The sequence below is a fragment of the Anas platyrhynchos genome, chromosome 8 (assembly GCF_047663525.1).
Source record: "Anas platyrhynchos isolate ZD024472 breed Pekin duck chromosome 8, IASCAAS_PekinDuck_T2T, whole genome shotgun sequence".
NCBI classification, from domain to species: domain Eukaryota; kingdom Metazoa; phylum Chordata; class Aves; order Anseriformes; family Anatidae; genus Anas; species Anas platyrhynchos.
Window position 1 is genome coordinate 24051317 of NC_092594.1, and position 25096 is coordinate 24076412.

Genomic DNA, 25096 nt, shown 5'->3' on the forward strand with positions numbered 1-25096 from the left:
AGAGTGAAAACTCTGATTCACAAGGCAGAATTGTGCCTGCTGAAAAACCTTTAATTTCTGAAATACAGAGAGCACAAACAAATATTTCTTTCATCAGATTTGCACATGCCTCAGTGATATTTAGCTTAATAACTGTGCAGAGAAGGAATACTATTGATGAAGTTAAAGTACAGAAAAACATTCTGCAGGAAAATGCCTAATGCTTTCCATTTCATCCACATGTCCTTGCTCATGCTTCTTGGCAAACTAGAGAACATCTGTTTTAGGCACTGCTAGCTCAGTTTTTTTCTGTGATTCATCTTTGATACCACATCACCAATGTGAATCACTATGGACCACCTGAGACTTTCCTGTCACAGGGGTACAAGCACTGATTGTGGATTCCCAGAGGACAAATTATGGTTTTCCTCAAATGAAACAATTTGATGAATCTCTCTATTTCTGGGTCACACCATTCCTTCTGCGAAAAGTTCCTGTGACAGAGTTTGGGATTAGAAGCTAGGTCCTCAAGCTCCCCCCTATGCGTCTTCACCATTAAACCATGGTTTCTCTTGATCAGCTTTGTAAACAAACAAACAAACAAACAAAGTAATCGAGCAAACCTAGAAGCTTCTGCCTCCAGGACTTCCAGAGCGGAGGCCTACCGAGTTTGCTAGCTAGCATATGTCTCAAGAATGTAGGATACTTCTCTGACGCTGTCTTTCTTTGTGACAAAGTAAATCATTTTACCCCCAGATCTTTCCCTTAGAAGTTTTTCAGTGCTAAGGCTGCCTCTTAATGTATATTGATGCTGCATTATCCAGTCCATCAGGGTATGAGTAGCTCCATGTGCTGTTGGAGTAAAAGCAACAATGACTTTCTCTCCGCCTCTTTCATTCTAACCAACCATTTGGGGATGGAAAGATTTATATCTCTTTCTATTACATCATTACGGAAAGCAAAAAGTGAAAAAAAAAAAAAAAAAAGCAACAGGCATCATTTCCTAGTATATTTGTATGCATCCGTTTTGCCAAGGGATGTACTATGCATCTACTGTGAATTGCTGAAAATGTGAAGTAGCTGTGAAACACGATGTTCTTGTGTTTCCCAAGAACCACCAGCTCTTTGCCTTTAACAGAAGATCTCTAGCCTAAATAGGCAGCTTTAAGAGCTCTCCTGACTCAGTTGCAATCAAGATACCATCTACTTAAATAAGCATTTGTACTCCCAGTGATTTTAGGAGATGAATTACTGATCTTATTACCATGGTAAATCCCCTTGAGGCAATACACAGGCCAACAGAATATTGCTTTCTGCTGGTACAGTACCCATTTCCAGGAGAACTCTAGGAGTATTTCTAGCCATATGGTAATAATAAAAGATTTGCTTAGTCTGTATTTGCCAGAAAGTCCCATTTGCAGAAGTGGCTTTTAAATCTTTGACACTGCTCATGGGAAACAGCTTGTCAGCTATGAAAATATTCCTACCAGCTCCTGTGTATCAGCCTTACCGGTGGGTGCAGGGATCTGCAGGTGGCACAGCTCAGGACCAAGCAGAGAAGATTTCAGCCAGCATAGTGACTAGCAGCAACGTTACCTGGGGAGGCATAAGCGGCTCTTGACTGCCAGTGGCAGTGCAGCTCACGGGCCCCTGTGGGGACAGCCCCCCAACCCTGCACTGCCCTGTGTCTGGGTGGACAGCTGGGGACAGTAAGCCTGGTGATCAATGGTGTGTGGGAGGCCTCCAGCTCAAGCAAGCACACACCATTTATTTATCACCAAGCCTTCATCTGGTCAACAGGAAAAGTTGATAAAACTGCTTCCTCCGGGGCCCTGTTCTCCTTGGGAATAAGGAAGAGGTGAAGCTAGCTGAGGTCAGCACACAGGAGGCCCTGCTGAAGGTGGGAGCAGGTTGGCCATGAATTACCAAGCATCATCTGGTATCACAGATAAGCAGAATGGGTAAGAGACTAGGCAAACTCCACAATAAGGAATGGATTTAATTAATGATTGCACAGAGGGAGCAGACCGTAGCATTTTGGCACAAGGACATCATACATCTGACAGTTACTTAAAGAGACAGGGAGCACCCTATTATAAAAAAATATATTACTCCTCAACGTATTTTAAAAATTACAGGAGAAACAATAACATATTGTATTACCCGCTCTCTGCAGAGCTGCCTGGGCTCCCTGCGAATATTCTGCACCAGGGCCTACTTAAAAACATTGGTCCAAACTTGGTTCCAAAAGTACAACTCTGCTGAAGTTAGGGGGTTGTGCAGATGTAACCAAATGCAGATGTTGATCCATATTAACTGAACTATTAAATACATCAATCTTACCCGACCATCTGACGCATTGTCCCATTTCCCAATATTGTATTTCCCAAAAGTTTATATAAATTCAGTCAGCTGACAATATGCAAGCTTCTGGATAACTCCCTTTCTGTCATCTCTTGCTTGGATTTCATTTCCCCATCCCACACCATCCCTCTTTCAGTTATTATTTTAATGTTAAGTGAATCTTCTAATTATTTTGAAAGCTAAAGGTGATCACCATTGCATAGTTCCAGCTGTTCCTCCATTCAGACAGTAAAAAAAACAAAGCAACAAAACTTAAAAACCACCAGAGTTCCCTTCTTGTTTCTTTTTACATAAGTGTAAGCAAACCATTGGTGATTAAGTCACCAGTTCCCTACCTGAGGGGTCTGAATTCAATGAACAGCAGACAGGTGACTCTAATGAGGGTGTAACCACATCCCGGGCATCAGCACAGCTTCAGTGAATAAATTTTCCTCCTGGGGATCTGAGCATGGGACACATCACTGCTGAAATGAGCACGTTTGGAAAATAGAAAAGTACATCGCTGAACACACCTGCCCAAGCCAATAGCCTCTGATCTTCATTCACCTGAATAAGGCGCTGCCTGCTTATTGGGAACAGTCAATCAGGGGAAAGAAATATTTACCAACCAATCTATAGGAAAAGGGTTTCACAGGATTCCGTTTCTCTACTGATAATGCATCTGATTATATATTTTATTACACCAGCTTTGAGCCCATAAATACAACTTACTTTAGGCCTTATCACTGACGACAAAACCCACCACTGTATCTTTTTTCTTTTCTAAACCCATCCATTTACTAGAGCCCATCCCGCAGAAGTAGATTGCTTTTTCTGAATCATAGTTAAAAATCAGTGCCGTAGATTGTACTCTTAAAAAAAAAAAAAAGGCCACAGAAAAGGTGTGACCTGAATGCATAAGAATTTTTTGAATGAATAGAGCCCTTAATATTTAGTTTTGCCTAATGAAGTAAGGCATGAATGTAAAAGGATTACTATTCCCGTAACGTTAAATTCACACACACAAAGTGTAATTCATGGAACCTGGCTTTAATTTTTTTCATATAAATAATTAATGCTGCATTTAAAGCATGTTAAAATGTTTTATTTCTTAATCAGCTAATTTGACTGAGAAACAAAGATGCCTTTATTTCCATTTTCCTTCACTAGAGTTACTGTAATAAAAGTTCCCCTCTAGCTTTGGCCTTCACTCTCAAGTTTGCTGCTGCCAATTAGTTTTCTAAAGTCACTATTTTACAAAATGTTTCTCACTTTTTAAAAAATGTAATTGAATGTCTGCACATCACAGAGTTTCTTGTGTTCAGACATGGGGTGTTAAACATTCTTTGGGTTGACTTGGGTCAGCTTTAAAAAATTTCAGACACTGAAACTTGAGAAGCGGTCGTGTGCTACAGTGTTTTCTCCACATCCTGTTAAGTATTAAGTGGTTATTTAAAATAGAGTTGTTATACTCAGCAGCTGACTTAAAGTGCTCGATATAGTTTACAAGACGATTAATTAAATGAGAGCATTGCATGTGATGCACATGTATTTCCATAATCATTCACATTGGCCTATAGTTGCCCTTTAATTTTCATACTAATTAAAGTAACACATTGAACTGCAAATTGTAAATGGCTGTATTTCTCAGTAGATGTTAACACTGATGTAAGCTGAATGGCAAATAAAAACCCCCCAAGAACTAAGCAGAGTGTTTTTTGACTATGATCCATTCAAGCTTCCCTACTCATTCTATTACTCGGCCATGTCCATATTTTAACAAGACTGCATTTTTTGTCTGTGTTTTCAGCCCTATATTTTTTGAGGTACTTTTTTTTTTTTTTTTAAATTTATTGTGGTTTCTTAGTTGGTTGCTTCCATCTGATACAATAGAGCAGTTATACAGGGTTTGCAGTTACACATTAGTTTTTTTAAGTGGTGGTGGGACTGAGGTTTGTAATCTGATGGGCAAAAAAACAGAAACCCGAAATGTGCAGTTATTTCACCAGTAGTTTTGCCTCCTAATTACACCTGACCCATTATCCTCCTTGATTCCTGTTCAAACCTTGACATGGCTGACTTGGAACCTGCAATGCAAACTGGAGGGCTGTAGTTTCAGGCTGCATCAAGAAAGGGGGAAGTTACCCTCTAAAATATTTACCAAGACTTGGAAAAGAGAAGCAGCAGATACAAAGAATTATCCTACAGCTCACACAGCTGCTGGCATTTTGACTTGGCACATGCTCTGACAGGGACCACTACACCCACCTTAAGCAGTCCCCAGCATGTAATGGACATCAGGTAATTACTATCGAATGAGAAGTAACCTTGGACTATAGGCATATGAAAGACACCTTAAAATAAAAACCACAAAACCCCTCTGTCAGGGCCAATAGCTCAAAAATTAACAACTAATCACTCCTTTCTGTGTGTCCTCCATATAATTGCTTCCGTGATGAGGTGGTTTTTTTTTCCCCCTTTCAGAAATGAGCATTACAAAAGATTTCTTTTTAATTTAAAATGAAAAATTCCTCCACTCCCAGGTGACCTATCCAAGAGAAATAATAATAAGCACTCAATTGCTCAGAGAGCATCAGCTCTCACACATATTACAAGGTTGTGCGTTCATGTTCTCTTACACCCTCCACCCCACTCCCTTCCCGCAGCGTGTCCTATCTCCAGATCCTAACTTGGCTTGGCCCAAGATGTTATTTGTTAAAATTAACTTTCACATCAGGCTGGAGTCAGTGTACTTGGCAAGAAGGAAAGGAATTAAAACTGGAAGGGAGGGAATGGATTTGGGACGCAGAGAGGGGAAGTTGCAGCCTAGAGCAGGGATTTTCAGGACAGGGCTCAGGCCACGGCAGTGCTGCAGCAGGGCATGAGCAGCACAGCCAGGCTTGCTGCCACTTTTGCCAGAGCATCCTTGAGCACTGTGTTGTCCCCAAATCCCTTCTTGCCAGCTGGGTGTGGGCTTTCCCCATGCTTGTCCCCAGCCCCTGACTGAAGCTGTGCAAGGCTGAGCCCCTCCTGCTTTGGTGGGGACATCCCGACATGCCCATTCCAGTGATAACCGGCTGCGACTCCCTCTCTACAGCATCCCACGTTTGGTTGCATCCGATGCTGCCCTCACTGCATCATGCACATCTCACAAGCACCTGTGTCAAGGCAGAGGGGCAGCCCTGAAGAAGCCATACCCTAACAAGAAAGGTGGTAAGCAAAAGATGAAAAGGAGAGAAAACTGCTCTTTCATTTTCTAAGCAAAACACTTCTGGTTTTCAAAAAGCATGCAGGAACCCTTTGCCCTGGGCTCCACCAAACAGCTCTTGGCACTGCTCATGAACTGGCACGTTATAGAGCCATGCTGAGGCGGGCAGCACCTCTGTGTGAACCTCCTGCAGCTGCTTCTGGCTGACCCAAAGCTGTGTTTTTGTGCTTCTTCCCAGCAAAAGTCTTCCAAAGTTCGGCTGTGGCAATGCTGAACAGCCACACATCACAAAACAAATGGAGTCACGCTGAGGGAAGACTGATAGACTATGGTAATAATGCAAGACTCTTTTTTCCCCTCATAAACCAAATTTCCCATACATTTCTGGAAGATTAATTTAGATTTAGGAGATTTTTGAGTGAAGCACTGGAAATAAGACTAAATGCAAGGCTGGTTTCTACCTGACCTTAACTACCACATCAGCTACCACTGCTCCAGTACATTTGTACATGGAAATGTACGTGTACTTCAGCTTAATTACCTAAGGACTCTAAAAAGAAAGCCTTTAAAATGTTTTAATTGCGAATTCAGTTTTTTCAAGAGCTACACAACAGTGCTATAATCCATTGACAAATTAACCACATATTTAAGCAAAAAAAAAATAAATAACTGTAGCCTACATGGACACAGTCTTGCTTGCCTTAAGTAGATGATGCACATATATATGTGCACATACAGAGTTAAGTAGTAATTTGGGCTTGTTGGATTTGTTTTTTCCTTTGAGACAGGTTTCAAGTTTAGCCTCCTACATCACTGTGAGAAAGAAGGGGTTACCAAGAAAAAAAATCCTAAAATAAAAGGCTCTTGAAAGTTTCTGACTCAGGTGACACAAATGGATGTGGTGCCAGCTGTGTTTCCAAGCAGGGGCTTCAGCTGAATCATCAGCTTCGACACAAATCTCTTCTGGCTCTCTCTCCTAGCTACTCTTTGCATTCACTGACTAAATACAGCAAGGACTTTCTCTTCCTCCATTATAGCCTGCAAAGATTGCCCCAAATGGGGCATGGCTGGTGAGGCACAACTGTGTGACTCCATTTGCACAGGAGAGCTTGGTTTGCAGAGTGTGGGGCTGGCACTGCAGCCGGGACAGCATGGAGCAGCTGGGAACAAGGGCAGGGCTGGAGGACACTGCACAGGCTTCGATGGGTGCTGGACACTCGGGAAGGGCACTGACATTAAAGCTGAGGGCTTGGGAAGTCTTTCATCTTCCCCAAGTCAGCTTCTTCCACAAACTCATGACAGCTGGTCATGATGAGCAAATTAAAGCTAATTTCAATGTTACTCTTGGGCACAATTGTCAGGCTTCCATTCAGGAAACTCCCTAAACAAGTGCTTAACTTTAAGCAGATGCCTAATTCCCAGTGAACACAGTAGGATTTATATACCTGCTTTAGCACTTTACAGGGCAGGGACGGACCCCAGCAAGCAGTATGTCACATCCCTGTAGTCCCAAAGTCCAGGTGGCTTGTCTCTTCCAGATTTAATTGCTAGTGCTCAGCCAGTACCAGGACCACGGCACAAACTGGATTTTTATTGTAGTGCACATCCTGCTTTTCTGCAAACTTGCTGCAGCCCTGCAGGCAGCTCTCCTGCTAACTAACAGCAGCATGGAAACCTGAGCCAAGAGCCATCTAGGAAGGTTCACAGCCACAAACTGCCACTCTCGATAGCAATGCTGTTCTTTCAAGCCACAAAGAGCATGTCAGAGCCGTTTCTTGAAGTTGGAGCTTGGGCTTTTTTTCCTTTTTATTCTTTTGAAGAACGTTGGTGCGGTCCTGGTGTGTCCAGAAAGCACAAGGAGCACTGATGCTGGAGACCTCTCCTTCTGCAAGAGCAGAATTACCGCCACATTGGTGGTAATCTCCCTTTTATTAGATACAGATAAGCCTGCTCAGTAGCAAAATTAGCATGCTGAAAAAACCTCTTCTCACCCCAAAGCAGCAAATTGTAGAGCTGGTGGGAGAAGGGTAATGGAAAAGGGGAGGCTGACATTATGACAAGTAGTGTGAAGTATTTTTTTTTGAGCATTAGCACTGACCTAATAAGACACAAAGTTATAAGGAATAGGATCAGTTGAAAAATAGCAAGCATTTTTAATGAAAAAAAAACCTTCCATGTTTCATAAACTTCCATTCATTCTTGTTACTTAATTGGAAAGCAAAACCAGAGTTTTCATTTCTCTTCCTCTTTCTCTGCTGGCAAGAGGAGGATGGGAAAGGAAGCAGAAAAAGAAAGGGTCACCACTAAGCTTTCTAAGGTCTTTCCTTTTGATACTGTGACTTGCTTTGGTTATTTTTTCATTACTTATTTTAACTAAAATAAAGGGTCTCCAGAAAAGCATTTGTTTTGGTTAAAACCAAAACTAAATATGACCTACCATTGAAGAAAAAAAACAACTGGCTCTAAGGAAGAGAAGCTCTGTGTCAGTGTACTTACATATTAAAGAGGGCATGTACAAGTCAAAAATGCACTGACAGACCAGAATAGGTCAGATCCATGTATTAAAAAAAAAAAAAAAAAAGATTTTTAACAATCTTTCAGCCCTCTCTTTATTAGACCTTAATTAAATCAACGGGTCAAAGCAACAGAGGGAAATATGGTTCAGCTAGGGGACACTAATCAACCCCTTTTGGTGGACTGGAACATTTCTCTTAAGCAGGAACTAACCTTTAAATCAGCATTTACCTCATGTAACTCATAAGCATAATCATCATTATTATTTATTCTTAAGAAAAAAAAATCGATAGGACTGTCTTCTTGAAAATATAAAAATTCTTATGAAAGGAAACATTATTAATAATCATATGGTAAACCAGTGAGTATGCTTGATTGAGGAAAACCAGGCAGCTCTTTTGGTTTTGGTCAAACACCATCCTTGCACATGTTGTGAATTTTAGAGAACCCAGTGCTGAACTTACTTGTGAGGATATTTAAATACAAAAATACCATCCCTGTTCTTCACAGCACAGCACACATACAGCGTGCTTGCCCCACAGGAGCCAAGCCAAGCCAGCACAGTGCAGTCACATCTGTCTGTCCCAGCATGAGCCCATGGGAAGGAAATGTGACTCAGCACACGAGTTTTCTCCCCTGCTCACCCCTGGCTGTTGAGGAAGTTGACTGTACCACAGCAGCTGTGGGTGCACCTCCTTCCCCCATGAGTTGTGGCTGGGGACAGGGTACGTACCTCCTTGCTTCTTGTCCTTCTCTTGAGTTTTGTGCAGAACAGAGGCATCTTGAATACACGCCTCATTCTCACCCTAAACACAGAGCCAAGATCCAGCAAGGTCCTGTTAATGGCCCTGCAAAAGAAAAGGTGGATTTATTGCCTTGATCTGTGCCATGCTAGGAACAATCTTACATCCCGAAGATGACATGGTAGATTTCCACCACAAAACACATCAACAGGTGTGATTCTTCATGCGTGCCAATGTACAACAATCAGCAATGAACAAAATCCAATAGCCAACATTTATCCGTTTAATAACCATACATAATATCTCAAATCAAGTGTTTCAATTTCAAACCTACTAGTTCAGGTACTGTTGGCTGTGGCTGGTTCTGCAGCACGCTGAGGGAACTTCTCTCTCTCTCTCTTACACAAAGAGCATCTGGAGCAGCATTACATGTTTAGCCAAGGAGAACAGCAGCCTTTCCAACTCCCCCACAGATCTGTGCAGTTTTCATGGCAGAACATGTCAAGGAAATAAATATCACCAAGTTGCCATACAATACTTTGCCTGATTATAACAATAATTATTTGTCTCTACTGCTTAAACCAGTGTTGCATAAGAAAGTTAATATTTCCAAGGCACTGGGTGGGATACCTTTCCTGGAAAACATGCTCTCAATAGGAAACCCAAACACATTGCTAGAGAGTTATCTTAAGTAGATTTAAATAATTAAATCCAAAATTCTCCAACCACTTGCTGTTTCAAATTTATTTCTTTAATAACAAGCTTGTTTCAGCAACACACTGGAGTAGGGTTTCATTTATTCAAAATTTAAGGTCTGTCCCACTCTGAGTGTTATTTTAAGTATTTAGGGGAATTTTTGTGCTTGTGAAAATGAAGAGATTGTTGCATTATAAATTCATTTCCTCTGCTATTGCACAGGCCATGCACAGTGCAGCTGTGAAAGCGCTGTAAGAGCCCCAGCAGTGTCCTCAAGCCCAACCTACGCAGAGCAGCCTGATTTTTTGCACAGAGAGAAGCTGGCCTTTTCGTATGTCTTCAACTATGAGTACTTCCCAAGCAAAGACCTCAACACTGCTCAGCTGTGTCAAATGAAGAGGGAGCGTTTAGTGATGCCAACGAGTGTCCACTGGGGACACGGCCCAGGTGCTAATGGCTGCTTTCGTGCAGGACCTCCAAAGGGGTCGAGCCTCGTGGCCCAAGGTGCTGCGTTAAGTGCTGTAAGCAGCTCAGCTACAGGTGTTACCTCATAAGGACGGATTCGGTGGTGCTTGCCATTCACACAAGCAATTTTACAAACAAGCGAGTTTCTTATATATTCTTCCTCACCTCCAGGCATTCATATTCTTTTTAAGTACAGGAACATTAATTAGATTTTGACCACAGACCCCGGATTTGACTTACCCTGACAGGGTTTCCATTAGTGTAATCTGTAGGGGAATTCACTGTTTTAACATCTGTGTGCCTAAGGCCTATCTCGCATTTACTGCTGTAGTCTGAAAAGCCTCCCTTGTACGGTTGTGTTTCTTCATGCTCCCAATTTCACAGAAGTCATTTCAGCACCAAACGGTAATTAGCAAAGGGATGGGCCTCGGCTGACATGAATGCAATTTATTGTTTTCCACAAGGCCCTGAACCGAGCAAACAAAGAAGGCAGTCTTGCTGTCTGGCATTTTATTAACTTGTATTGTGCGACGTACCTTACTGAAGGGAGATCTCCGAGTAAATTCAGCAGCTAGTATGCTATAACATGCATGCTTTTGAAGAATATTAATTTCAGTTCAATTAGGCAAGTTTTGCAGGACCTCAGCCTCTAAAATAGGACAGCCACTTTTATAATTATCTTCTGTATTAACTTTATCACCACACGACTTTTTACATAAATGCAACCTTTCATCTTTAAAATGCCAACACTTCTTCAATTTTGGCAACCGTACAGCATTGCTAATTATTTGCTCATTATGTGTGGTTAACTGATGAATCATTAATAAATGAATGAATGGCTAATATATTTTTATGGTAATTGGAGATATAACTGATTGCAGACTTCCTTTGCTTCTCAAAACTGCCCTGAATGAGCAGTAGCTCCTTAATTGTTTACAGATGATATTTATGCCACCGACAAGCTCTTCTATCATTGCTGTTCAGGAGAGGTGAGCCCTCCCCGTGCCAATGCTCTCCCTCCCCTGCAGCTTCACAGCAGACACGCGTGTGCACATCGCTTTCGGACAGGTTTCCCACCAGCTCCCCGTGATGGCCAGGAGCAGGATTACTGACACACTCGCACTTACTGTCACCATTTCCAAGTAACACCCTATCAAAAAATTGAAATGATATTTTCTGTACTGGTACCCCAGCAGGCTGGGTGTCTGCAGAGAGTAACACAGATGGGGCAGGGAAATCAGGCTCCAGTGACATTTTGTTTTAACTCCATACCATGCATTACAGTAAATGGGTTATATAACCTCTCGCCACCAGTGCGCAGTTAATGAATTCAGAGATAATTGCTGGGTTGATTTCTTCTCTCCCCTCCCCCCCCTCCTTTTTTAATAACCTATCTTTCCATAAATCATTCGTAGGGTATACAGTTTCAAAACTCAGCCTTTAAACCTGCTTGACAATTCAAATCGAAAAGAAAGGCTAGTATGACGGCCAAACAAGGCTTCTTTAGCTATGTACACACATCCTGAAGATCAAGTTAAAAATGCAAAGGAGATAACCAATTCTTAATTATAATTATTTAACCAGGTGGGTAGTTTCTCTAATGAACATTTCTATGAAAACAGAATAACTAATGACGGTCTTAAAGAAGTCTTTGTCTTCCCATGTACTAATGATCACATTTATAAATATGCAGGAAGGCCCCCATGTACATTGCTAATGATAAGTAATTAAGCACCAGGCGTCAAAAGCTATAGAAAAGGGTCAGGATAATGCAAGAGAAAATTAAAAATGCAATAAAATAAGTTGTATAGAAAGATTAAATTTCTGGCTTCTGCAGGCCTGTCTATAAAGAAATCTTTTACCCCTTTAGTAGAAGCCAGGGCTGCTGTGGGGTATCAAAACAAAATCTTCTAAGCACTTTCATTAGATTTTACTTGCCTCTGTGCTTGTACTCATATTAAAAACAAGTGAACCACCAGCCATTTAAAACAGACGCTATATTCAATAAAGCTGTAGTTTCTCTCGCTGTTTATGAGAAATCACGGTGGTTGAGATTATGACTATCGCCAACCTCCTCAGAAGCATTTTGAAACTTCTGATGAAAGAAAACAGGGACATGTTAAAATTGAAACCTCATTTTGCTGTTATTTTTTTAATCTGTAGATCCATGCAGGAAGGGCCCTGGCAGAGTCACCACCAAGGCGGACACAGACCTCAAACTCACAAAGATCTTTCTCAGGCCCTTGTCTTAGGTACAGCAGCTGAACCAAAAACACATCCAGTCACCAGGCATTAAAGAGTTTCCAAATTAAAAAGAAACGTGACATCTTTGGTAACAAAGACAGAGCTCCCTGTGCCGGCGTCCCTCAGGCCTCTGCCTCCCACAGCCCCTCACAGCAGCTAATCCGTCTGCACCCAAACCTAATTCCCTGCTGCTGCGGTTCAGGGTTCAACAAGATGACAACAGTGGTTGAAGGGAAACAATTCACTATTATTATTTCTTAGTGAAAGCAGAATCCAGCTTGTTCTCAAAATCATGGTGAGAGAACAGCAGTGCTCACAGGGCAGGAGAGGAGCACAGCCAGTGCCGCGCCTGCCTCATAGCACAGCCATGTTTGCCTATCTGCTGAATCCCTGCCACAGCATGGCCACAGCCCTCCCAGCTCTTGTCACGCTCCACCACACTTTTCTGAAAAACATTTCTTTTTCCGGTCTCAGATTTAACCAACAGGTTCAGTTAAAACACATGCAGCCCTTGTGCTTAGAGCCCATGGGCACCTCAGACATAACTGCAAAAAACTTTGTGGTATTTCTTTCAGGGTGAAATCAATAAGCATCTGGCATTTCTAGCCTTCCAAGGCTTTCTTTTGAAAACAGTCTTGATGTTCATTTTCCAAATGGGCCCTTTGCTGCTCAACACCGGGTATGTCCATCCCACCCGCCAGCCCTGGCTGGGGCTCTCACGTGAGGCGCCACCACCAGAAGGCTGCGCGGGGCAGCACAGCGTGCACTGACAAGCCAGCCTGGTCTCCACTTTTACAGGCTGCGCGGGCCAGCCCGCCTGTTCAAGCTGTTTCATTTTGTCTGCAGCCGAAAATCAAATAACCTGAAACACAGTCTTGATGGTGAGCCACCGTGGTCCAGGCCCTGCCAAGCTCCACCCTGCACTGAGCCCACATCCACCCTCTGGAGTCAAATGTCCCACACAAGACATCCAAATGGGACATCCCCCAGGAGGTACGCTTCTACTCGCCCTGCCATTGCCCCATAGGCCCAGGTCTATCAGTGACAGAGAGCCCTGGCAGCCATGGGGGAAAGGGCTGCAGGGGTCTGCAGGGAGAGGGGACAAGCATCTGCACTGCTGCTGGCAGCCACTAAAACACAGGACGGATTGGATAAGCAAGCATTGAATTACAGTTATCTTCAATTAAAAAAATGTTTATCTTTGAAAATGCGTATCTGTTACTGACAAGCTCTGAAAACCACCACTCCAAGCCTGTCAGTAAAACCAAATGTTAAATGGAAAATATTTGCCAGGATTTAAAATTAGACCTACACATTACTTACAGATGTTTCAATGAAAAACACTTGAAACTCAACCACAGAGTAATAAACCCCACAATGGTGTATTTTTTTTATACTTCAAGTTAATTTTTATTATATAAGTAGCCATACGAAGAAGCCATTGCATACTGCTTAAATTAAATGTGGAGGAATGAAATCAGCAGTATCCCTTTACAGCATATGGTCCAGCAAATCAAATTACAAAGCTTTCCACATCTCATTAAGTGCAATGAGTACAGTGAGATTTCTAATAAGTCACTTCTTTTTCATGTGAGAGGTGAGCAGTGACTTATTGTGAGTATTCTCACAGGATGACCCTTGTGCTGAAATTAAGAACTAATCTAAAATGGGAAAGGTCATTTGGTCAAGTCTGATCATAACATTTCCTCGTTATTGTTTTAGTTGGCATTGAAGCACATGCTTTCCCGGTGCACCAGCTGAAAAATGCCTTTGATAATTTCACTGACAGCGAGTAACCCACACACTGCCATTTAATGAGTTTGGGCAGGATTAGCTGACAATAAAGAATACGGTATAAATGTTTTTATAGAATGAATTTTTCAACAGGAAAATTTCATACAGGCGCACTTAACTAATTTATTTGTGTTTCCCTCCGAGACGTCAGCCCAAGCGCCGCCCGGCGAGCACCGCGGTCCCTGCTCAGACAGCAGCCTCCTGCCCGCCCCAGCCCGCAGCCCACCTGTAACGGCGGCTCCGGTTGCAGTGGGCACGCCAAGGCAAGAACCGCGCTCAAGCGCTTGCTTCCTCCTCTGCACAGAAAATCAAATCATCCTGCAGCCGCTCATCATGTGGCTTTGCTTTATGTGGATTCCTGATTTAGTGGCAGATCTGGTCCAGGAACTGAGGCGTTCCTGGCTCCCTGTCCCAGGCTCAAATCTCCGACCTGAATCCAATCTCCCTTCCGCCATCAGCCTGAAATTGTTTGCTATAGGATATGTTGACCATAAAAATACAGTGCAGTGCACAATGAGAGAAACATCTCAAGACAGTGGAAAAGAGAAAGCTCAGCCAGGCCAGCTGAAACACTTGGGAGGAAAATCAACAGGCTGTTTTTAGCAATTACAAAGTTGTTGGCTGATCTGATGTAGCTGGGCAGGAAATTCCATAGTTTTTTGGAAACCATTGACAAAAATGTTCTGGCACTTGTATTCTTAATTTTGTGCTTCAAGAAGAGTTAATACTCTGTGCCCGAGAAGCTCGTGATGCAAAGGAAAATGGGAGAAAGATTTTCAGATATATTTGGAGATGCATCGTCTTCCACTGTGGAGGAAAAATTCTGCAACTGTCTCGAACCTTCCTGACACATTGTGCTAATGGTTGGGCAGTAGTGGGAACGTCATCATTCCCACCGGGACATTTCACTTGGTTATTAACCCCACGGAAAATTTTGGAGGACTGTAAACCAATCCTCAAAGGATGAATTTCTTGTTTGGTCTAAAAACACTGCCTTGCTTTTGTGCAGCAACTACTAAGAAGCCTGAAACCAAGCTACCATTTAGCTTACTTTAATTCCCCCTTAACATTCATTAAATACCCTAAGTTGTTATTTTAGGGTACCTCAGGATGAGTTGCAAGCTCTAATTTTTGGAAAATGCAGTGTTGGAGTGCAAAATTCACTGTTCAGGGGATGTTCACATCATTTCCTTTGAGCTATTTCAGGCATCTAATACTGAAACCAGCCCTGAGGTCCTTAGCAGGGACATCAGCAGCAGGCAGCTGTGCCCGCCCCGGGACAAGAAGGAGATGGGATGAGAGCACCTCCACCAGATGGCAGGCAGCCACGGACTCACCCTGACTGGAGGCTAAACCTGGGATCAGCCGTAGTGAGAAGGAGAGCAAAAGGAGAGCAATGATGGGCACCATGAGGCTGCACCACCCCAACACAACCCCACGCTGCACCTGGGGGCAGCAGCTCTGTTGTCAGCCTGGGCTTCCCACCTCCATCTGCAACAGCCAGCCCTGCCCTTGATCTGCTTTCCAAAACATTGGCTGTTTCACTTTTTTGTTTTGTTTTGTTTTGTTTAAACTTGCGTATGAAACTTAGGGGGGTGGGAAAACCTTAAAAATGCAAGTTGGAGTGGTGAAACTCAGCCTGCAGAATGCCTGAAACAACAAATCTTTTGGCAAATACGGACAACTCTCACATTTCTCACTAGAGTTAACTTTTGACCTCCAGACCTCAGAAAGTTGGAGTGTTGTTTTTTTTTTTTTTTTTTTTTTTTATAAAAAGAAAAGCAGTTTTGCAAGATGTGCACTAAATTACTGCAGCTCTCACGTGCTTACGATCGGTCAACTCTGTATACATTTTAAGGCTAGAATAGACAGTCATTTCAGAACAACCTGATCTGCTTAGCCACAGTGAGATAAGCAGAATACAACAAAGAATTTACTAAATAAATCTCTACTTCTTCCTTTGTGCGATGGTTACATTGTCCAGAGTAAAGTCCTGCTGCATCCCCAGTTATATGCCAGTATCCAGCATCTGCTGAAGATACACTGCCGAACAAGGACAGCATATGATGGCACAATTGCAGGGCCCTTATGAAAAATGATCTCTTTTAAGTCATTTGCCCCTCTCCACTGAATTCATCTGATGCTTTTGCTTGTGCCTAGACACTACATTCATCCAACTGCATTTTGACGTTCTGGGCATATGAGAAAAAAGGGAAAAAGTCAAAGAGACAGTACACTTCAACACAGCACTCTGCAGCTGCTGTGTTAGTTCTGGAGGGATTAATTTCCAAAACACGGGGATGGGGAGCCCTGAGTGAGCCTGCAGCTCCTGCTTTGAGGCCAGGCCAGGCTGTGTGGAGGTCCAGGGTGTGTGGCATGGCCACGAGGTCACCCTCCCAGGCTCATCAGAGCCACAGCTGAGCAAAGCTATTGCTTTCCAAACACCGAATGTAGGCAATTGCTATTAGCATTTCCACGCATGTTTTACTTTAAATAGTTGCTGGTTGCTCATCCTTCCCGTAGCTGAAAATTACCTACATACCTAAATGCATACACTTGTTATATGCCTGCATATATTTATTTTAAAATAGCTTATGCATATATAAACACAGACACACAAAAGTTCTCCGATGCATTTTCCTGGAGGGGTAATAATACAGAAATATTTAAGATGATTCAACAGTGGACGGCTCGGCAGATGTATCCAGCATGGTGCAAGACATTAACGTCTGCTGACTCATCATCAGAGTTAATTCCTGCCTGGCTCATGTTCCCGTCATCTCAGCAGCAATTTAGTACTTGGTAAATTTTCTCTCATCAGGAGTAAATGTTATCACAGACTTGTGATTATGTGCTATTTGAAACGGGTAGAGCTAAAGCCATGTGTGATAATAAAAGGTAATTGTTTACCTTTGAAGTTGATATCTACGGCCTTTGCTGCGCTCTGCAGGAAATTGGCCCAGTCCGTGGCCGCTTGGGCAAAAGGGCCATGCCTGACACCCCTCGGGAAGGTGTGCAGACGAGGAGGGTGCACACGCAGGATTTGAATCAAGCTGGCGGCACTTCTACAGGCTTGTTTTTCCCTACTGAGTGAAGCTGAGCACCATATAAAATTTAGCAAGGAAGAAGTTCCCCTACCATTTCATGTGATGACACTGCTGGCAAGAACGGAGCAACTGAGCTTTCTGCTGGAGGAAGGCAGAGCGATGCAAACCCATCCCCGTGCCACGAGCACACCCGAGGGCAGACGTGCCCCAGCTGTGATGGGAAGCACGGCACTGTGGGGATGCCCAGCAGCTCCATCCCTGCCCTCAGCCTGCAGCACTGCTATCTTTGGGGTCCCACCGTGCTTCAGCTGCGAGTGGAACCCAAACCACCAAGATTGCCGTTTCCTCTGAGTGCAACCACCCCATCCCAGCACGGCCACCATCACCTCCACATCTGGGATGGGCCAACCCAGCACCCCTGTGGCTAGCAGATGGACACCCCGCAGGAGACAGTGCTCTGGGTGCTCCAAGGCCAAATTCTCCTTCATCAGGCAGAGGCTGGGGTGTAATTTCACACCGACCATAGGCAGAGAAGCCATCGGGGTGCCCAGACTGGGCTCTGCAGCCATCATCCTGCCCACACGCAGTGGCTGGTGCTCCAACCAGCATGAGTTCCCTGATCTAAGAAATAGGGGAAGGCGTAAATCAGAAATACCAGCTACAGGGATTTGGTGTCTGCAACACATGCTATTAACATGCCGTTAGCTTTCACAACTCATTTTCAAGGGATTATAACTATTCCTAACAGAAACGGCCAGGGAGATGAGAGGTCTCAACTTTGTTGCCTGCTTTTCCTTATTCTTCCTTTTCCTCCCAAACAATCCACATTGGAATTCATAAATAAAGACATATGCACATTTGGAGCATGTTCAGATCAATTATCCCACATCTTTTTTTGGAGCTGGGGAGAAGGTATATTGCCTAAACACTAATGCCTATGGATCTTTAATATTAATGTGATGCTCAAGAGATAATTACTTCTCATGAACCAGAATGAGTCTGGCCAAAAAGACTGAACACATCCAAAATTCAGCTGATTTCAGTGCAGCTAATTCTGGTTGAGGCTTTTTCTCCCCCATTGGACATACTGCCAGATGTAATAGAAATAAGCCCCGCTGAAACTGGCTGAGGATACGTATCATATTCTGATTGGTACCAGATTTGCCGATTATTGGAGAGTTATTTACTAAAAACATGTCCCTTAAAATACCATTATGGTTCAGACATAACTCCCAAAGAAGTAACAGTCCTTCCCAAGGAGGACCCTCATCAGATGGATGTAAACCTTCTGCCCTGGCACAGGATCCCAGAGGGAAGAAGAGGAAACCACTTCTACAACCCCTGCCCATGGCTGAATGCAAGAAAATGCCGGCACCAGTGGGGCTTCGGGAGAAAGAAGAAAAGATTTAAGTCTGAATTGAACTAAAACCTAGCAGCTGCAGACCTGTGGCTGTACATTTTGAGGGCAACATGTACAGAACAGCAGGGTTCAAAGCTAGAATGACTAAAGGTTTCCTGCAGCCTCCACCACTTTACAGAGAAGAGATTTGGCCTCCGGTATCAAGGTGCTGGAAGGGGACAGCCTTCATGTGCCTGCCCTGTAAAGAGTTGCCGAGCCTTGCTGATGGGTGCCCGGGGGGTTAACTCCTGTAGCCTGGCAAACAGCTGCTTGCTATGGGAATGCCTTGTAGAGAGCTGCCCAGAGCAGGGCTGGGAATAGGGGAAAGGAGCTCTCTGGCAGCCCAGCTCTGTCCTCACTCCTCCATCCTGCTGCGGATGAGTCATGTACGGAGCCGGAAAGGCAATAAATGCAAACACATGGCAGTCAAAATGGCTTTCACAGAAAAGAAAACACTGGGCTGCAGCTGATGTCGGCATGCAGCACAGAGCTGGTCCCTCGTGGGACGGGCACCGCTCAGCGCGCAGCTCTGCGCGGGTGCTCGCTGCAGCACCAGGACTTAGGAAAGTTTCCTGCCTTGCCAAAGCTGCGTGCCAAGGTTGTGCCGAATACCTCATTTCTCCATAGCTGGGATTCAAATGTTTAAGTTACAGGGTCCTGCTTAACCCAAGGAGGGCTGGGAGAGGGAAAAAGGCAGAACAGCAGAGGTAAAAGGCAATGCTGGGTGCCATAGGGGTGGAGGGAGGTGAAAGGAAAGATCTAGCTGGAAAGAATACATCCGTCAACTTCTCATATTTAATACAAATAAACACCTAAACATAGGCTACAAATTCAAACCTGGAAACATCGCACACTTGTCCTGTGCCACTGTCACTTGGCCTCCTTACACAAGTATTGTGTAATGGTATGACCATATTCTCACCTTTCCCCAGCACCTCTGTGCTCAGACACATGGTGGTGGAGCAGCAGCTGAGGACCTGCAGCAGGACCTCTGCCTCCTTTGCTTTGGAAGAAGGCTTTCAGCTGAGCTGGTCTGTTCCTTCTCTGAGCAGTGCCCCTGCAGCTGCTGCTGCTCTGACTGCAGTGCAAACACATGCATACAACATCTCCACAGCTCGTATTTTGGTAGTCTGACAGCATCTCCCCAGTGAGTAAAAGGGGGAAGAACACCATGCTTTCAACAAAGGCTCACCAAATTTGATGGGACAATGGAACAAATAAAATAAAATAAAATAATAAAATCACTTTCTTGGCAGACTTTTTCTACTTCCCTCCCAGGGGAAGTAGAAATGGCTCTTTACAAACCATGCAGGTACTGCAGCTTCCTAAAAGGTCCTAACAGTTTTTCTCAAAGCATTACTGGCCAACATCATGATTTTTACCATATTCCTTTGCAGATGCAGACCAGAGCTTGCCATGTGTTCTAATGTCTTATTCCTTTTATCACCTAGAAAGGCCTTCTCATAAACAAAGAAGATGCCCTGTTTTAATAACACAGTGTTTCTACAAAGTCAAATAAAACTGTCATGATTAAGGATACTCACAGAACAGGGCCTCAACTTTCTAAATGCCTGAGTGATAAAATACTTCAACCCATTAATAGTAGGACTAAAAAACTGAAAGGAGTTCAGTACTTATTCCCATGAACGTTTTCATTTGCAGAGCATGCTCTAGGATCTCAGGCTCTTATTTGCTGACGAATACACACACATTGCAGGTGTAAACGTAGAGGAGAGCAGCCAGTCATGGTGTGTTTTCTTAGCATGAGGCAAGATGCTCTGCTCAGCTTTTGCATAATGATTCAGCCATGATTTTAAGTATTCAATTCTACTTGTATGACTTCTTAAAATTCCCTGCAATATAATTATACTGATGGGAATGCAGAAAGATAATTGCTTTTAGAGAAAAGTTTCTCTTTTGTTTCACATTCATCTGGCTTCCATAAATAGAACAAGAGACCTTGAACAGCAGCAATATGCATCCATGTGTCTCTAGCTATTTATTTACAAAGCTAGACCTTGACAAATGTAATTTGTTCAATAAAATTAAAAAGGATGCACAATAATTCATTTCGACAAAAAGGCTTGAAAAGGAACGTCAACGGGAGCGCGCCTCATCACTGGAAGTGATCAGCTGATTCCTGGAGAACTGGCAGGTGCTCTCCTTTTGGAAAGCAGCAACGAAGTAGTACTTAGAGAGGACAGAAGTGAGCTAGGAATCGGAGCAATTCTTTATTCAGGCAATAATTATACAAATTAGATCTATGAAAGCCAGAGAATGACTGTGCCTTGAACCCTGTCTGTGTGCACAGAACAATGGAGAAATTAATAATTAAATCTATTACATATGCTCATAACTCAGCACAAAAGATACTTCACTAGCTCTAACAATTCTGCATTTTCATTTGAATAAAGCTTTCACACATTTTTTCTCATTATATATGTATTATATTTTAAATTTAACAGCTTATTTTGTTGCCTTTATGTCTTGAATTAATAAGGCCACACTTTAATGCACTAATGTTGAATAGCATTAGCATGCTTTACAGTCATTACTTGGGGGAAAAAAAATCCCTGGTTTCCCAGTGGTGAAATCAATTTGCCCATAACTTCCTGTCTCTCATAACCTCTGCTAGCATAACTCAAAACTTTGTGCTGCTTTTCCTACAAAAAGACTTGTTTATATGTTCTGGCTGTGGACAGGGCAGGATCTGAAAGTGAGGCTATTCTGGTAAGTTTGCACAAACAGTTCAAGAGCAGACTGAAATCTTTTCAGCCAGTTAAAGCAATTAGCAGGCCAGATACACCAACCGAATACTATTTCCCTTAGAAGAAATAATTTAGCCTCAGAAACGCAGATGGCTCTGTGGGTTCTGACCCAGGATTATTTTTGTTGTGGCAGGCAGCGGGGCAGCACCCGTGGCGTGCAGGCAGGCAGGGGCTGGAGGCTGGAGCCTCGGCTGCAGCCTCCAAACGCTGAGGGTGGAGGGAAGAGGAGCTGGGGGAGAAAAACATTGAGAGGCTTCATATGTAAGAATTACGAGTTCCTCCCAAGTCCTGCTTCCTAGACAGAGGCTGACTCCAGGCCCTCACAGCCTGCGGCCCACGCAGGCCCTCTGAAGGCTGCCAAGTCAAATAACGCTAATTGCATTACAGATTGCGAGCAGAATTTGCTGTTCTTTTCAACTAAACCGAAGCCTTTCCATTTCCATTTTGTTTGGGGATTTAAGCAGCGTGCATATTCCCACCGCTGAGCAGGATATCGGGTTAGGAAAGGGGTGGCAGTCGCTCATTCAGAGACCAAAAGCAGATCTGCAAACTCGAGAAACCAGAGAGGGGAGCCGAAGGAGCACATCAGAGGCTGCCAGCTGTGGAAACAGCCGCCTTGGCAGAGCCTCATGCCCCTCGCACGCGCAGCCCATCGGGGTGGCTGGGCCCCAGCGTGGGGAGTGGGGATACTGCTGGGCTCTGCCATGGCAGATGCCCACAAACCTGCTCCCCGACACAGGGCACCCGCACCTACAATGATCCCCAGGGCCTCTGGGTAGAGGGAGATCCCAGGGCAAAGCAGCCACCCTGGGGGGTGCAGCCACAGAGAGCGCTGCGTCCCCCAGCAATGTACACAGAGTGCCTTCAAGCTCTTGGTAGCATCAGGACACAAAATTCCCCCCATTCCCCAGTACATCTGGGGGACAATTTAAAAAGGTTTAGAAACTTCAGTAGGAAAACCAGATGCCTGTATTTAACTTTAAAACGACATCATCCCATTATTTCCTGAGAAATCTGTACTAAAGCAACGCACGCATGTGTCCCATCTCTTCTTGCTTAGCTGCACGTGTCACATTCAAAACCCCTATCGGTACCCGGTCTTGAAGTACTTTACAGTGACAAGGATGGCTCCCACTACTTGGCAGCTCCAAGGAGAAATGAACTCCAGCTCTTGGAGAGAACAGAAATTTTGACAAACCTCTCATCATTCTTTCAATATGGGGAGTCTCTACCTCTCTCGAAAAGCTATTCAGGGTCAGCTACAACTCCACACATTTCGCGCTGCAGCATCCCTTCCAGTGGTGTCTCGGCTGAACAGAGATGCTGTACTGTCATGCTTATTTAAGCAGAAGGGTTAACACCGCTCCTCCGTACGACACCATACGGCTCAAAGGTGCAGTAAGAAGCCAAGAAATATGCCAAAAAGCTTTGGGAAAATAAACAATGTCAATTTGCTCTTCTAAGTATCATCATGACAAATTTACGGTGCGGCTAGTGAGATAAAATGTAGCACTTTAAATACCTAAACTAATCAATAGAGAGAACCAAGTGTGCAATCCATTCTCCTAGAAGGGCAACCTTTTAAGGTTAATTCTTCATTCATATAAATACAATGCAAGGGTCATTATTTAACTTCAAGCGGCCCTTCATTATAGCAAGGCAATTAGGCTCACTTTAGCGCTAAAATTAGACACAGAAAGCCAACAGAAGGTTTTGCTTCGAGCAAAGCAGAAACCCAGGAACAAGAAAATAACGCCGGCGGTTTTTTTTTTTTTTTGCCGTCGTGTCGTGCCCACCCTCCCCCCAAAAAACACCCACCCCGCTGTGTGCCTCGGAGCCGGGGCGGTGCGGCCGGGGGGAGCTGGTGGCGGCCGGGCCGTGCCGGGCCTTGTGCGCCACCTAGCGCCGCGCCGCCGCCGGGACCCCCCCCACGGGCCCGCTTCTGTCACCCTTGGGTGACAGTTTTGGCCCTCAGGGTGGCCCCGCAGCGGCCCTCGGCCGGGGCTGGCCTGGCGCAGCGGCCGCATGCCCAGGGCCGCCGTGGGCACCGCGCCGCGGGTGTTGCCGGCTGGGTCACCCCCTGGTTAGGCCAACCGTGTAAACTTGCTGTAGGGAAGCTGCTGGATTTTGCCCTGCCACCGTTTCCCCCTTTATAAGACGAAACTAAGCACGTTTTCTAACCATAAAGATCCTGCTGTCCCGTTACCTCCAGCTCCAAGTACTCCTCCCGTTCCAACACCGTGCCTGACCTCGGTCCCCTCACGGGCTCAGCGCGGCAGTGTGAGCCTGTGCCCAGGTGGCTCAGAAAGGCCACAGCTGCCTGCCAGGGCAGAAACACCACCCTCTCCCCATGAAAACAGAAAGGCTTCTTTAGAAGGGGGGGCATAAAGCACCAGGCAAGGAGAGACAGAAAGACATGGGTTCATGCTGAGGTTTATGAGGCGCGTGCTCAGGCTGTAAGACTGGGTGCTCAGCCTGGCAGCAGGACCCCAGGACGGGCACAGCCAGGGCACACGGCAGGCTTTACAAGGGGCATGGCTGTCAGCAGGTGATAAAACGGCCCCGTGCAGAAGGGCCAAGCCACGGCCTCACCAGGGAGCTGCGGGGGAGGGACGGAGGCGCCCATTTACCTTGACATGTTTCTTCCACACGAGCCAAGCTAATTGCACACGTCAAAAGGAAAAAGCAACGCATGGCTTTCGTCCGCTCCCGATAAGGATCAGATAGGGCTCTTCCTGTCTTCTCCAGCAGCCTTTCCTCCCGCGTTGCATGCAGAGGAGGAAGAAAATACAGCTTTGAAGGTTAGGTAATGGCCTAATTAGAGCAGAATTCCATCCCCAATGCTATGGCCCTGCCCTCTCAAAGCACGGTGCTGGGTCAGGCTGTCAGCTTTGGGTTAGTGCACTCATGCAGTTAGCATACCCCTAGTAATGTGCTCTTTGGCTTAATGTGGGCCATTTGACACAGAGGTTTCTAAATAATTGCTGCAAGTGCAAAGCAACATATGTCAGTTTTAAAGTTACTGCCCTGTGAAGGGCACCAGCCCCCATCCCCTGGAGATGCAGCAAGCTTTTGGAGGCCACAAGAGCAGCTCTCCCCTGCAAACACTGAGCTGCAGAGCGGGTGATCAGGGGGGAACAGGGACGGTATGACAGACAGTACTTGCCTGTGCAGCAGGTGGTCAGGTAGAGTTTAAGTCTCTTGCTTTAGAGCCCCCAAAAGCATGCAGTGATCCAGCATAAAGGCCTGCAAGCATCGGTCCCAAAAGCAGATGTGATGCTGCAGCACTCAGCTTGCATAGGAGCATATTTATGGCATGGAAAGTATGGGAAAGTAGTATGCCTTTTGAATACTGCGTGGCAGGGACACGGGTACCGCTGGGCACATTTTTAGTTAAACACAGGCCTGAATATACAGCATAAAATTAATTTTTATTTATTTATTGTTTTATTTATTTTTTTGGCACTATCTCAGTCAAATATCTTTAATTTTACTGATGCAGGGGGATGACTCTCTTTCAAAATGAAAGGACGATAACCTGTCTTTACCCTGTTCAACATTAGCAGACTTTAGGCAAGTGAGACATTGGCCTGGAAATGCAAATGGGCAGATTCCATACAATGCACTGTTTTTTGTCTCCCCAATTCTTCCCACCTGTTGCACATACTTCACCACAAGGCTATCCCGAGCATTTGCTGAAGAAGACTCTGAAAAACCACTGCTCCCAATGGCTACAGATGTCTACAACGACCAGATCACCTTTTCTGATCTTTATCCCCTTGGTTATTAAAGGGCATATTACAGCAGACACATGAAGAACGTAATTGTGGCAATTCTTTCTTCTAATCGCACAAAACCACAGAAGCAAGACTCAGAGGGAGGAAAACGGGTGCAAT

At 44.5% G+C, this 25096-nt stretch overlaps 1 protein-coding gene across 6 annotated transcripts in view; it reads right to left on the reverse strand.

Annotated features, from left to right (window-relative positions):
- The window catches only part of HS2ST1 (heparan sulfate 2-O-sulfotransferase 1), a 174083-nt gene that overhangs the window by 59378 nt on the left and 89609 nt on the right, over positions 1–25096 (reverse strand). For 3 of the 6 annotated variants that reach the window (XR_011811172.1, XR_011811173.1, XR_011811171.1), the window contains exons 7-9: positions 8778–8892; positions 2679–2785; positions 1490–1575 (exon numbers count right to left, since the gene is read on the reverse strand). The gene's annotated coding sequence lies outside the window, so the exon portion shown is untranslated. Of the gene's footprint in view, positions 1–1489; positions 1576–2678; positions 2786–6249; positions 7416–8777; positions 8893–25096 lie in introns of those variants that run through there. The other 3 variants (XR_011811170.1, XR_011811174.1, XR_011811169.1) reach the window with 3 other exon arrangements.